Raw genomic sequence first — 14,428 nt, 5'->3', positions numbered from 1 at the left:
ATTTCCTGCAGGTCTTCTGTCAATTTTGGGTTGTTTTTCCATTGTTGATATCTCAGAGAAACTCTCCAGAAAGAAGCCTAGCCAGCTTCTCCAAGGACTCACCCTATGTTGGGAGTAGATTTCTGCATATGCCTTTGATTTCAGACAGATGAGGCTTCACAGCCACTGAATAAGCTGCCAGAATCACAAGACCAAGGGCTGTTGTTTCCTAAATTGGAGGGAGGCCCTGCCCGCACCTGCTCCTCCCTAGCAGGCCTTCACCCTCTCACCTGACCCTCCAGGATCCCAGAAGCCTTTCCTGGGATCCCAGCACCCTTGTCCCTCACCACACCCTGATCCTGGCAGCTGTAGCAAACCTTTGTCAGAGGTCCATGGTGAGATTGTTTTGTTTCCTTTTTTTTGTTTGTGTGTTTAAAATCAAAATTAGATATTTTCTTCTGCTGGATAGTATTAAATAGAGCAGGATGTTAAGTTAATCTGCCAGATTGCAGTACTAATGGTAGTGGATTAGTGTCTTCATGTTAATATTATTTTTACTTTTTTGAACAATAATGATAAAGAAGTGGTTCATTATTTTTTAATTAATGCACTTTAAGGTGGAATGGAAAGAAACCCAGAGAGCAAAGTTCATTACTTAAAGATGCAGTATATACATTTATTACTTTTATTAAATTTTTAATAATAAAAATTCTTATTTTATTAAATTTTAATAATATTTTATTAAAATTTTAATAAATATTTATTAAAATATAAAAGTAATTTATGGTTATTAAAAAAACTATTTGTTGCTACTCAGTTCTAGATACTAGTAGAGCTAAATTCCAATTGATATATGAAAATAGGGCCCTGTATAATAACTTTGATCTGCAATCTGGTATCAGTAATCATAAGGTCTATAAACCACTGCACTGAAGTTAGTAATTCCTATTTATTCCATGCTGGCCATTATACAAAGTGCTTAATTCCATTTATCTTATTTATTTTTATAACAACTATGTGTTATGAAATAGGTATTATTAATCCTATAGCCTAACAGGCTGATTTAGTTTAATAATGTGCTCCAAATTGTACTCCCAATGAATTGTTCAGTCAGAATTTGAACCCAGCTAGCTTCCATTTATTTTACTGTCACAAGATCTAGGGCTCATAATGAGGAATATTAAAAAAGATAAGTTAAAATTTTTAATTTTGACTGCTTATTATATGCCAGGTATTTCTAAGCCCATTCCTTAGTAGATCATCAACACCACATGACAATATAGATCCATATAGGAGTCTGTCTTGACAGAGGAAGGCAGGTAGGTCTAGAGCAATGGACTTGCCCAGGGCAGAACTAGAGCAGGAGCTGAACAAGCACCCAGGCAGCTGGCTGCAGAGCCTGCACTCTTCATGGTGCTAGAAGTTCTGCAGGACTGTATAAATGCTCTGGTGGTTACCATCCAACCACCATGGCTCAGCTCCCTTCTATCAATGTGGAAAAGGGACCAGGACAGCAAATCACAGGAGCACTGCATGGGAAACAAGGAAGAGAGATCAGCAGCCCCAGGTGAAGAAGGAGGTCAGATGAGATGATGAACCTGCAAGTGATGCTGGTGTGCACCTATCTGCAAACCACTGCCCAAGGATGTTGGAGAAGGACCAGGTGGCAGGGGAGAGGATTGTGGGCTGTGAACATGGCTAGTGGCAAAACTGTCAGACAAGTATCAAGGTGCACTGTTCCACTATCCCAAGATATACAGTACACAATAAGAAATGTTGATATTAACAAGGTAATGATACAGTGCACTGAGAATTTATTAGGTCAGGTACTATCCTAAGCACTTTTCATCTCACTCAACAAACTCCAACAAACTCTTTGTTGATCTACAAGGTTATGCATGTATGAAATCAAAATTGGATATTTAATTAAATGCCATTCAAGTTTGGTTTGTAAAAAAAATTGACACACACCAGGTACAGTGACAAACATTTGTAATCCCAGTGAAGTAGGGGAATCTCAAGTTCAAGGGCAGAATGGGCAATTTAGGGAGAATTCAAAATAAAAAGGTTTGGGGATGTAGGTCTGTGGTAAATCACCCCTGGGTTCAGTTCATAGTACCAAAAGAAAGAAAGAAAGAGAGAGAGAGAGAGAGAGAGAGAGAGAGAGAGAGAGAGAGAGAGAGAGAGAGAGAGAGGCACTTGTCTCTTTTGTCAGGAAACATTAAGTTCTTGTCCTTGAACCAAAGTCCTCTTGAAAAAAAGAATTCAATACATCTCTAGATCTTGCTCAGCTTCAAATTCTTGAACTGCTTTCTGAGTGCAGAAAATATTGTGGCCCAAACAGGCCATGATGTTCTCTAAGCCTCTTGAGCTCATTATGCACATCACTACATTTTGTGTTTTGGAACTTATAAAGACAGTGTGATGATTTAAAGTTCCATTGATTTTTCATTCCCATAATGAGAAACCAGTCTCTTTTAGTTCATCTTCAACAAAATACAGTTGTCAAAATGATAGAATTAGCCAGAAGCTACTTCATTTTCTAGACTGGAGCTAAGTGCTTAAGTATAGATATAGTATTTCTAACCACAATTGTTAAAATAAAATCTTTACCATATAAATTATATGGTTGTAAAAAAGAGCTTGACTTAAAAAAAAGTTGTCCTCTATTAAGCATAGCTTTTTTTTTTCCAAATGACAATTGACAGCTTCATTCTCTAATATTTTTCCATATCAGCCAAAGGTTTCCAACTATATTTACATATTCTTGTACTAAGATTTTTGTTTTTGCCAGTTTTTACCAGTGACCATCATCGGGATGCACTTAAAGTTCTTTCTGAATATTATTTTTAGTTGCATTTCATTATTTAGCTTTTTAAATATGTCCATAGTCTTTCAGGACATGAATTTCAACAAGACAATTATACATTTCCAATAAAATTCAATGCTGAAAATTTGAACATTTTATGTAATGGTGAACGAAATTCAGAACGGTGTTGAAGATTAAAAAAAAATTAAAGTAACAGAGCAACAGAGCAGAAATATTTGGAGAGTGATGAACTATTACTGGTTTTAACACAAGTAACATGACTTCTTTAAACCTCACAAATCAAAGACCAGATTAATTGTATTTCTTTTATTGTAAAAAGGATGATTTAGAAAACTTCTAACTTCTAAAAATTTGGTACAATATAGGTTTTATTTTTTTAACAGATAAAGTTTGTTTATAGTCCAAGGAGTATTTATGTTATCACCAAGGCCACTATATACAAACGCAAGAGGGGAGCTTTATTTCTTGGTCTCTTCCTCCTTGGACAGAGTCTGTATGATGTCCACCTCCTTGGCCTGGAGCACTCCTCCTAGCACTTGTGTGCTTCCTTGTTCTTATACCTGCAGGTCTCAGCCTGGTCAGCCAGAAGCTTCTTGTCAGCCTTATCTGCCTTCAGCTTGTGGATATCCTCCATGAGGATCCACTTGTTTTTGTACACATTGCCCTTTACCTTCAGGTAGAGGCTGTGATATATGTGGTGGTCAATGTTAGATTCATGGTATCTCTAAGCAGCCTACACAGAATCTGCATCCTCTGCAGGAAGGCGACCTTCTCCTGCATTGGAGCATTAGCTGTACTCTTCTGCTTACCTATGCCCACATGTCTGTGCCTCTGGGGAGCCAAGGTATTTTTCTGACATGCAGCCCCATAATGGATAGTCACTGTTTTGTGGATGATCAGCCATTTTTGATCAGCTTCCAGATCTGATCCAGATCTGATAGTTGGCCTTGGACATTACATTGGTCTCACTGGGATCCAACCAGATCTTCTTTTAGCCACAGCAGAGGACACTGGAGGCAAGCCTCTTCTGAAGCCTCAGCTTCCTTCTGGCTGCAGCTGTAGCTGTGAAAGGAAAGAGCCCAATATAGTTTGAAGCTTTTCATAATATGTATAAGATTTAAACATTAAATACTTGTAACATATTACATGTATATAACATACCAATATATTCACACAATCATCTTCATTTGTTAAACAGTGTACAAATGGTTACATAGTACAGAGATCATATTTACTTAAACTTGTTTATGAAGAGTTCAGTGAATCATTTTAGTTTTTCATCTTTGACACACACTCTCCCTCCCTCTCTCCCTCCCCCCCCCTCTATATATACACACACACACACACATATATATTTAATAAAGGTAACACAAAACTCACAGGCCATATCTGGCCTGCCACTTATTTTTGTTTGTTTGTTTGTTTGTTTGTTCCAATAGGGGATACTGGGGATTCAACTTTGGGGCACTGAGCCACATCCGCAGCCCTATTTTGTATTTTATTTAGAGACAGTGTCTCAGTGAGTTGCTTAGCATCTTGCTTTTGCTGAAGCTGGCTTTGAGAATCATGAGGTCTTCCAGCCTTAGCATCACAAGCCAATATAAACAATATTGTATGGTAACACAATCGCACTAATTTATTTTATAAGTTGTCTGTAATCGCTTTCTTGCTACAACACCAGAGTTGAGTAGTTGGGACAGAGAACTACCAGTCTGAAAATTCTAAAGGATTTACTATCCTGTTACAAAAAAAAAAAAAAAAAAAAAAAAAAAAAAGTGTGCTGACCCATGGGCTTCATGAATGTGTCATATTGTAAGTTAAATATTTCACTTGCTATTCCAATAAGTGTCCTTTTTATGTTTGGAATTTTCCTCTTCTAGATTTTGACTAATGTGTTTAAAATAGAATACAATATGAAAAAAGCCTAAATGTCTATATTAGTATATGCATATTATATTCACTAGTACTGAATATTGCTTTGCATGATCATTTTATAGCTGATTTTATATATATATATATATATATATATATATATATATAAATTTTTTAAATGTGTTATTTTTGTAAACAATCTATTTTAAGGACTCATGTCTCATCTGAATTTGTGGTCACTTAGACTTTATTCAAGGCCAAGAGGCATACACTTTTCAACATTATGAATCACACCTCCCTTGGCTTTGAGCCAAAATGTATTTTATAGGAAGTTGTATTACAGTTCTCAACATCATTAAAAACTACAGGGATATAAATAGCTCTTTTCTTTGCCCCAAGGCCTTGGATCCCCCCCCCCCATTGTGTGAAGTATAAAAAGAGTCACATTATTTATAGAAACCTAAAGAGAAAATAATGGTAGCTGACATTTGTTGAGCTTCCATGGTACTTCCATGTACATTTTTTTCATTTCATCTACACAAGCACCTTAAGAAGGAGGGTGGTGTATTATTGCTGCTTTACAAATATGAAAATGAAGGCTTAATTAATATACTGGCTCAAGATCACACAACCCATAACTGACAGAGCTGGAGCTCACACATAGAGTTGTTAGATTATCAAGGAAAGGCTCTTAACCACTATTAAATAATAGGGGTGAGTATTTATACACTTTGAAATACCTTGACACAAGGTGACATATGTTAATTATCTTGATTTAATTATTTGTAAAATCGTTAACATCACTTTACACCCCATCATGCATATAATTATAAATTTAATTTAAGTATAACTTATTATAACAGTTTCTAAATAAAAAAATACTTTCACCTGCCTTTAAACATGGTAAGATAACCAGGCTCAAGAATATAACAGAGTTTCCTGGTAAACTAATATCTTCATTTCCTTCACTGGCAGACCTCAGTGGGAATGTCATTTTTTTTTTTTTTTTTTTTTTTTTTTTTTTTTTTTTTTTTTGCTGCCATTCCTCTCTTGTTGCCTAGTCTCTCCTCCATTCCCCACACACCTGTATACCTTGGAGTGAGTTGAGAAATCATGCCTTTGTGGGGTCTCTGGCTTCTCACTCTATTTATAATCCTCAGCCTGTAGACATGTCTCAGTTTCTTTCTTTCTTTCATCTATCTATCTATCTATCGTTTGTTTGTTTATTTATTTATTTATTTTTATTGGTCGTTCAAAACATTACAAAGATTGCAGAATCACTAGCTCTGAGACCCAGCAGCATTTACATCCCCCGCCCCTGGCCAGGGTGGAGTGGAGTGGGTTAAGGCGGGGTGAAGAGGTTGGGGCAGGCGAAGGGACTGGAGCATCCTCATTGGCTGGCGGTTAGTGTCCGACCTGAGTCCGGAACCCGCGTCCCCATTCACTGTCCTCACCCCTCATCCCAATCCAATCTCCCACCCCCCACCCCCGCCACCCGGGCCCTACTTACCTCCCGTCTCCTCGCCTGTCCCCTTTCCTTCCCAGCACCGTCACCCTTGGGGCTGGAAGGGGCTGCTCTCCGATATGCGAGAGAAGTCCCGAGGCAGGAGAGGGAGGTTGGAACTTGACTCCGCGAGTGGGAGGCAGAAAGAGATAGGGGGAAGGGGCGGAGAGGCGAGGAGAGCCCAGAGGAGGCAGGAGAGAAGTGAGGCGAGAGAAAGAGAGAGAGAGACCCCTGCGGATCCTGAGCCAGACGGCGGGCGGAGGGAGGGGAAGGAGTCGCCCGAGCCGTCCGGGAGCAGAGGCAGCGGCTCCGTGGCGGCGGCAGTGACAGCCCGGCGGCCGCCTAGCTGCCCGCTGGGAGCTCGGCGCTTCGCGGGTCCTTGCCCCGGGCAGCTGCTCCCTGGCCGAGCGGAGCCGGGGCACCCGACGCAGTCTTCTCTTCCTCTAGTAAACGTGACCTCCTCGCAGCTTGGGGGCGGCTTCGGGGCTGCGAGATAGGACAGGGCTCCGAGGTCCTGCCGGGCAGCTCGGGAGGAGGCGGAGGCACGCTCAGGCGAGCGGGTGGGAGAACGGGCATCCTGGTAGCCCCTTGGAGTTGAATCTGTGCTGCCCGTGTCCAGGTGCTGGGCTTCCGGACCGATATCGACTCCCCATTCCCGCCCTCGGCCGCCTTGTCTTGCTGCCCAAAGTGGAGACGGAAGCCCTGGGACTGGCTCCAACGCGTGGGGAACAGGGGCAGATGAGGAAAACATGCAAGGTAGGGAGGCGCGGCGCTCGAGGGCTCCGAAGGCTTCTCCACCCTCAGGCTACGTTTGTGGGCTTCAGCCTCCCGCCGGCCCTGGAGCAGCGAGGCTAGGGACCCTGTAGCCACAGGCTGCGGGGCGGCGCGCAGGCAGCAGGATCCCTCCTCAGGTGCAGACATAAAAGTTTCTGGCTCTTGAACAATGCGGACAGAGCTTTGCCAATCGACGTCTAATTGGACGCTTCTGATTAAGAGGATTCGAGCTCTAAGGTAACTCCAGCGGCGGGCAGCTCGAGGCTGAAGGTACTTTAGAATAATAAGATCGTTCTGAGAAATGGAATGTGTTATTGGACATTCGAGCAGATTCGCGGTATTACGGTGTACTTTGATAATCCATCTGGAGGGAGAAGACTGCAGAAAGAGAAGGCAGTCGCAGAAAAGCTGTGCAAGCGGTGTCTGTGAGCACCCCCTGCCAAGCCCAGGCTGACCCCAGGGGCGGCTTGGGTTTGGACAACTTCAAAACTGTTGGCAGAACTTAAGAAAATCAAAGTTACACCATCCTTCCCTGGTAGGGTAATACCGAGCTGAGGGGAGTAGGGAGGTATGGTTTGTTTCTTGCCCCCTCATCCATTCAAGAGCTGAGATTATAGAAATCCCATTTATTTTTCGAGCTCTTGATTGCTAACAATAACAGAAAAAAAAAGAGAAAGAAAAAAAAGACATGTCTCAGTTTCTGAGTCTAGTAAACAAGAAAAGGAGCTGCTGTCTCTCCTGTACAAATCACTGGTCTGGAAGGTGACCTACTGCAAATCGCAGAGAAAGCTGACCCACTGGAAGGGGCAACAGGGTTGAGTTCCCCTGGGTCCCCTACCCTTCAAAGTCTTCATGGCTGGTAGACTGAGTGTAGTGGGTAGTGAGACTCTCTGAGGGTTGAAATCTCCTCTAGTCATCTGGCTTTGTCACTTAAATACTCAGTTACAAATCTGTAAGAACATTTGAAAATGCTTCTTACAGGGCATATATCTCAGAATTTACAAATACAGAGAGAGATAAGGTGTGTTTACTGTGGTGATTTTTCAGTCTAGAAATTAGTTTATTCATTTATTTACTCCATAAAAGGTACTGCAGCATTTTTTAGGCCCAGCCAGGCTCGTGCTCTTTTCTTTGCCCCAAGGCCTTTGGTCCCCCCAACCTCCTTGTGTGAAATATAAAAGAATCATATTATTTATATAAACCTAAAGAGAAAATAATGGTAGCTGACATTTGTTGAGCTTCCATGGTACTGTCAATTCTGCAGTTTATTCCAGGAATGCCTGAGTGGTCCTGTCACATAAAACCTGATACTGTCACTTGATCTGGGGACTGAGAGGGATGGCAACCTTCATCATTCTTCAACCTTCATCATTTTCATTGGGTAAACAACACAGTGATGCCTGGATGTAGATCAACACAACAAGAATGTGGCTGTCGCTGCTGTTTACTATTTAACCCTGCACTAGAAATATCACCTGACACATTGAAACCAAGGCCACGGGTTTGATCCCTTGCACCAAAAAATTAAAATCTAAAAATAAATCAAAAATAGACCAGAAGGGATGTAAAAACCTTGGAAGAAAGAGATCAAATAAATATCACTATGAAATATAATTGCAAATGTAAATACCCAAACTACAAACAACAAAAGAATCTGGTGAGCTGCTGGCAAATACCAAAATGATCCTAAGTTAACAGGCAGCACCTAAGAGCTGCCTTGAATCATTGTCACTGGGCCACCTGTTGAGAATTGTCGCAGGTGAAGGTTAACCACAGGATCCTTTCGACCATCTGATTTCAAAATGTTTATCCTACCAATTCTGAAAATTCTCTTCCAGACCATGTCCTTAAATTACCCAGATGAATCTTCCTGAAGTGATACAAAGAATATATGAAGCTGATTAAGCACTTTCCTAAGCAGCCGATTTAAAAAAAAAAAAAAACCAAAAAACAAAAAACAAACAAAAAACCAAAAAACCCCAAATCCCTCAACAGAGTTTTTGGCATATTTACCATCTGAGGACCACCAGCTGCACTCAGTTTGTCCCCTATGCTGAAATAGAGGTAGTCCTGGGACTTTTCGACCAAGGTGAATCAGGGTTTCTGAGCATGATCAAAAGATTAAAAAAAAAAAAAAAAAAAAGCAATTTCCAGAGAAAGTTTGTCACAGACCTTTCAATAATCATTGTCCCTGGGTCTCCTACAATAATACTTGAAATCAAATGGTTCTGACCCAGTGAGAGGCCAGGATTAAAGAAATATGCTTAGAATTGAATTGAGTCCACCAGAGCTACTGCCAAGAGAAATGCATTCCACAGAGTGCTCCTCAGAGAACCTCTCCTTACCAGACTGTAAATCTTTGACTTCTTTTCACTTGATAGGTGACCACTTGGAATTCATTTAAATATGACTGTGAATATATGCTTATACATGTTCAGAGCATATTACTTATACTTCAATTTTTCCTGGACAACATATGCAGTCTTATGTAGGACTTAGTTATTCACAACTCTGGGATAAGAATGAAATGTTGTATAGCTTTAAAATAAATTGCATGCATTCTAGATAATTTCTTTGTATAATTTTATATGGTTTTAAATACATCACAATAATGAAAGAGTTAAAACATTACCTTTCAAATTAGAACTAGCTGAAGCCCTTATTTACAACTTTAAAAAATGAACAGCAGAATCTATTCTCCTATCAACCAGATGCAATAAAACCAAGATGCCTTTTCTCATCCCTGACAATTTATGTTTATTTTTCCATCTTTGCATTTGTTTCTCATGCCATCCTTGATGTTATCTATGGCTGTTGTGTTTGGTCTAGAACCTTCTCTTACTACATGTCCTCATGCAGATGTGTTTGCATTAAGATTATCTATTTGAGTCTGAAACTCTGAGGTGGAGGACTCTATAGGATTGAACTCAGTTGTTTTTCAACTTGACTCTCATTTTGAACACCTGAGAGACTTTACAAATTCAGCCTGGGTGCTAATCCCAAGACTCTCATTCGGTAAGTGTGGGGTGAGGCCCATACTCAGTATTTCTTTTTTTTTTTTTTAAGAGAGAGTGAGAGGAGAGAGAGAGAGAGAGAGAGAGAGAGAGAGAGAGAGAGAGAGAGAATTTTTTTAATATTTATTATTTTTTAGTTCTCGGCGGACACAACATCTTTGTTGGTATGTGGTGCTGAGGATGGAACCCAGGCGGCACACATGCCAGGCAAGCGCGCTACCGCTTGAGCCACATCCCCAGCCCCATACTCAGTATTTCTTAAAAACCTAACATGTCATTCTAACACATATCTAAGAGATGAGAAGAACTTTTAATACTGCACTTTATGCTGTCAGGGTTCTAACCTTTCACTCCTGTCGGCCTTTATCTTTTCTAGCATTTCCCCTCTTTTCACCCTTTTTCTCCCCTTTTCCTTTCCCTTACTTTTTCTCAAACAAGTGAATAAAATCTGTGTCATTTTGAAGGTGCTATTTGACCTTTAACAAAGACAGCACCAGATACACTGGCCATAGACTCCAGTTCAAAAGTCCCATCTTCAGAATTGAAAGAGGAAACCCACACAATCTTTTCCTCACTTTCGATGCTAATAATGGCCACTAAAGTCTAATGGTGATTTCTGAAACAGGAAGGAAATAAAAGAGTATGACTCCTGGAACTGAATGGAACAGCAGACAAGCTGCCAATATGCAGATGAGCCACCAAAGCCTGGGAGCTATTTGCCATCTGTCAGCATAGAGGGAGGTTAGAGTGGAAATCCCCAAAATACAAGTGACTCGGTTTTCCCCTATAGAAAATGCTTCATTCCAGCTGCCTGATTTCCCTGCTTAAATAAAGGGGATATAACCATGACTGAACAGGAGGGGAAGTTCACCATGCTTCCTGTACTGGTGGCAATGTCAATTGGGATGCTTCTCTACTCTCTGAGGCCTTGGAGAGCTCTCTGCAGAAGCTTAAGATATTGCATACCAGGAAGGGAAAAATAGAAGTTGAAGGGAGATTCAACCATGCATTTTCTTCTTTGTCAGAGACTTGTGTGGTGGGAAATAATGAGAAGGGCTGTTTCCATTTCAACTTTTCTACTAACAGATTGTGCCACCTTGGCAGATTACCCACCCTTTTTGAGAATGTTTCCCCAACTGTGAAATGAGACTAGCACCTTCAACACAGGACAGGTATGAAGGACAGGTGAGTTATTGTACCTGAGTTAGTGCACATTTTTAAGCATATAGAAACATGAATCTGGATGCAGCAGCACACACTTGTAATCCCAGTGCCTCAGGAGGCTGAGGCAGGAGGATAAGAAGTTTGAGGCCAGCTTCAGCCTCCTAAGTAACTTAGTGAGACTTTGTCTCAAAATAAAAATAAGAGAGAGAGAGAGAGAGAGCGAGCACACTAGGGTTATGTCTAAGTGTTTAAGTGCCCCTGGGGTTCAATCCCTTGTGCGAAAAAAATAATAATTTTTGTTGCTGTGAAAGTATTTGGAGATTATTTGGTATATAAAGGAGGCAAGAGAGAGAATGTGGATGGAAATAGTAAAATGTTTGGATATAACTGATCTCACACGTATATTTTTATATGTATGAAGATGGACCTTCATTTTAAATGTTCAATTGTGTCTTCATTGATTTTAAGGTATAAGGAGAAAGACATCAACAGTAGATATTTCTTATCAAAGTCCTAATAATATAGAAGCTATCCTTTGATGCTTCCTTTAAACTTAGCACAGTGATAATCTCTTCTTTTCATATAATCTCATCATTTCATTTAATCACAGCCCCAATGATGTAAGAGTTCTCAGTAGCCATTACCCACAACTTTGTGCAACAGTTAGTGTTATCCCCATTTTTCAGATGATGAGTTTGATCAAAAGGGAATTTTTAAAATCCTTCCCAGGATCTGCACCTAATAAGCAGTAGAATAGAGTTTCAATACCAGGTGAGTGTGACTAATTTTTTTTTTAACATTTATTTATTTATATTTTAATATCTTGAAGAGAATGGAAGCCATGCTCTCACTAATTGGAAATTACTTTTTAAAAATTTTGAAATGAATCATTTTTTTTCAAAATGAATTCTTATGGCTAAATGTTGGTGTCCACGATCCTAGAGGACATCCCCTTGGTGTTCCCTGTCCTCCACACAGCTTTGGCATTTGGGAAAGCTGACCACCAGAATGGTGGACGATATGCTCACTGTCCTTCCATCCCAAAGGCAAGCCCAGGGAGTGACCCTCAGGGAGGGAGCCAGCCTGCCTTCCTGGGGCTCTCCCACCACCAGGTGACAAAAGAACCCCTAGCCCATGCCCCATGAGGCAGGCACTAGAGATTGTCACAAACTCCACCAAGAGACTTGGTATAGCAGCAGGGGGATTAGTGAAGTAATTTGGTGGAAGTGTACTGTTTGATTCCAAAATGCACACCAATAGGAAAACTATCAGTTGTTGGGAAACCTGTCCTCCTTTTATGAAGGCTTCTTAAGAAAACAAAGAAAAAAACATCTATATTTAGAAATATGAACTGCCCTTAAAATATTTCTTTTCTTTCAGAGACAAATAATCAACATGCATGTGGCCACATTTGCTATCCTATTTTTTAAACTAGACTAGTATGCAAAATGTCAATCAGCTCTGACCCAGGGTGTAGACGCTTCCATCAAGGGCCATATTCTTGCTGTGTGGGCCATGGTCTGCACTTCCAGGACACAACCTACCTTATTCTCTGGCCCCAAATTCATGCACACATACAAGAAGGGTCCACAATCATGTCATGATCATTCCACAAACATCCCCCTTCCTCCTACTGCCTCCTGTGTAAAAGACTGTAGTAATACAGTGAGTACAGGCCTCAGTACCAGAAAAGAAAATTTATAGAATTAATCCTCAGAAAGGACAACTCACCCTTGGAAAATGTTGCATAATGTAAAAAAGAAAACTACAGCATGATGCAATATAGAGGGAATGGAGCCTCAGTTTCTTTGTATATAAAATGAGCTTGGTATTAATACCTAGTTTGGAAGAGTCAGGAAACTATATTGAGAAATATAATTAAACGTGCTCAACTCAGCAGTTTCTGGCACATTGATAGCAGAAACTATAAATAGTTTCCTCTTCTTTATATGAAGATTCTGTCACTCTCTGAGCAGTGGAGGCAGATTAGAGTTGATTCATCCAGGTATTTAATCACAAGTTTCTCCAGTGACAACTGCCCTCCACTCAGTCTCTATGTTCACTGCATCAATTAATGAGCTTTCTCTGGGAGAAGCTGCCAACATGGAGATTGTTCCTTCAGAACTCTAGGCTTAGGCTTAAACACTATCCACACTCAGCTTGCAGAACAAGACCTCCCAACACTAAGCCATGTGCTGGCTTTGAAAATAGGAGGTCATCTTGCTGGTGGAGCTGTCCCACAACTTGTTTCAGTATGTTCTAAGTATTCTTTGTAGAGTTGCCAAGACCTGCAAGGGTTCAGAACTAGGAAATACATATTGGCTTCTATAATCACTAACACCCAGGAAGGAGAGACAAATAAAGAGGCCTGACCCCATTCAGGACACATTCCAGATATTTTTTTAAAAAGCCAGTTGCCCACAATACAGGTCACACCGGTTGAACAAGCTGTGATTGTAGCCTATTAAGATCCACAGAGAAACTAAATAGTAACAGATAAATAATCTAAAAGAGCTTAAAAAATTCTGTTCTGAATAGAAAAGAATCCCATGTAGGGGCAAGATGGCATGAGAAATTGTAGGTTAATGGCCTTTCACTTTAGAATATAATGAAACACTTATAGTCCCAGCCTGGAATAAAATATACTTTAGGACACTAATGCATATAATAACAGTTTATAAATAAGTTGTGTTAGCACTGATTGAAATAAATTGCCTTGTTTTAATATGATGTTGTAATTAATATATGATTGGCTTGCTGCCTGTTTCTTGCCTAATTTGGCACCAAATAATTTTTTTTCAGCGACAGTAGTTGGGAATGAACCTAAACTACTTTTACTAATATTCTTCTTGTTGGATGAACATCTATTAGAAAAACAGATCACAAGTTGGATAAATCTGTGCCCCCTTAGGTAACAAATATTGTCATTTCTGACTCAAAATTCTCCCCTAAAAATGTTTCCAATGTACAAAACTTTTTTCTAAATTAAAACCCTAAATAAACACTCTAGCTTCAATTGCTATTAGTTGATTTAAAAGGCACTAATTTGGGAGGTCACATTGCTGGTCACATGCATTATTGGTCTTTACCAGCTTTGCCTAGCTCACACCTTGATGAGTGGGTTATGATAATGATTACCTGGGCTACTCTTCAGGGACCTAAAGGCCACTTTTCCTGATTACACCACTGAGTCTTCACCTGGGCCTACAGATATCTAATCAGTAACTGGAATAGGATGAAAAGTCTGAAAATCTCAGTCTTTATTCTGTGTCTGTCTCCTTTGTTACCTTA

At 40.2% G+C, this 14,428-nt stretch overlaps 1 pseudogene across 1 annotated transcript; it reads right to left on the bottom strand.

Moving 5' to 3' along the window:
* Positions 1-781: 781 nt before the first annotated feature.
* On the bottom strand, positions 782-4,196 carry LOC308635303 (large ribosomal subunit protein eL19-like; annotated as a pseudogene). Its single transcript has 2 exons — positions 4,190-4,196; positions 782-3,871 (listed from the first exon to the last, which is right to left on the bottom strand). The product of its transcript is annotated as a large ribosomal subunit protein eL19-like (transcript).
* Between the last annotated feature and the right edge of the window lie 10,232 nt (positions 4,197-14,428).

This window comes from Spermophilus citellus, assembly GCF_964194105.1.
Source record: "Spermophilus citellus genome assembly, chromosome: 16".
Lineage (NCBI taxonomy): Eukaryota > Metazoa > Chordata > Mammalia > Rodentia > Sciuridae > Spermophilus > Spermophilus citellus.
This window is presented reverse-complemented; position numbering and strand designations above follow the sequence as displayed.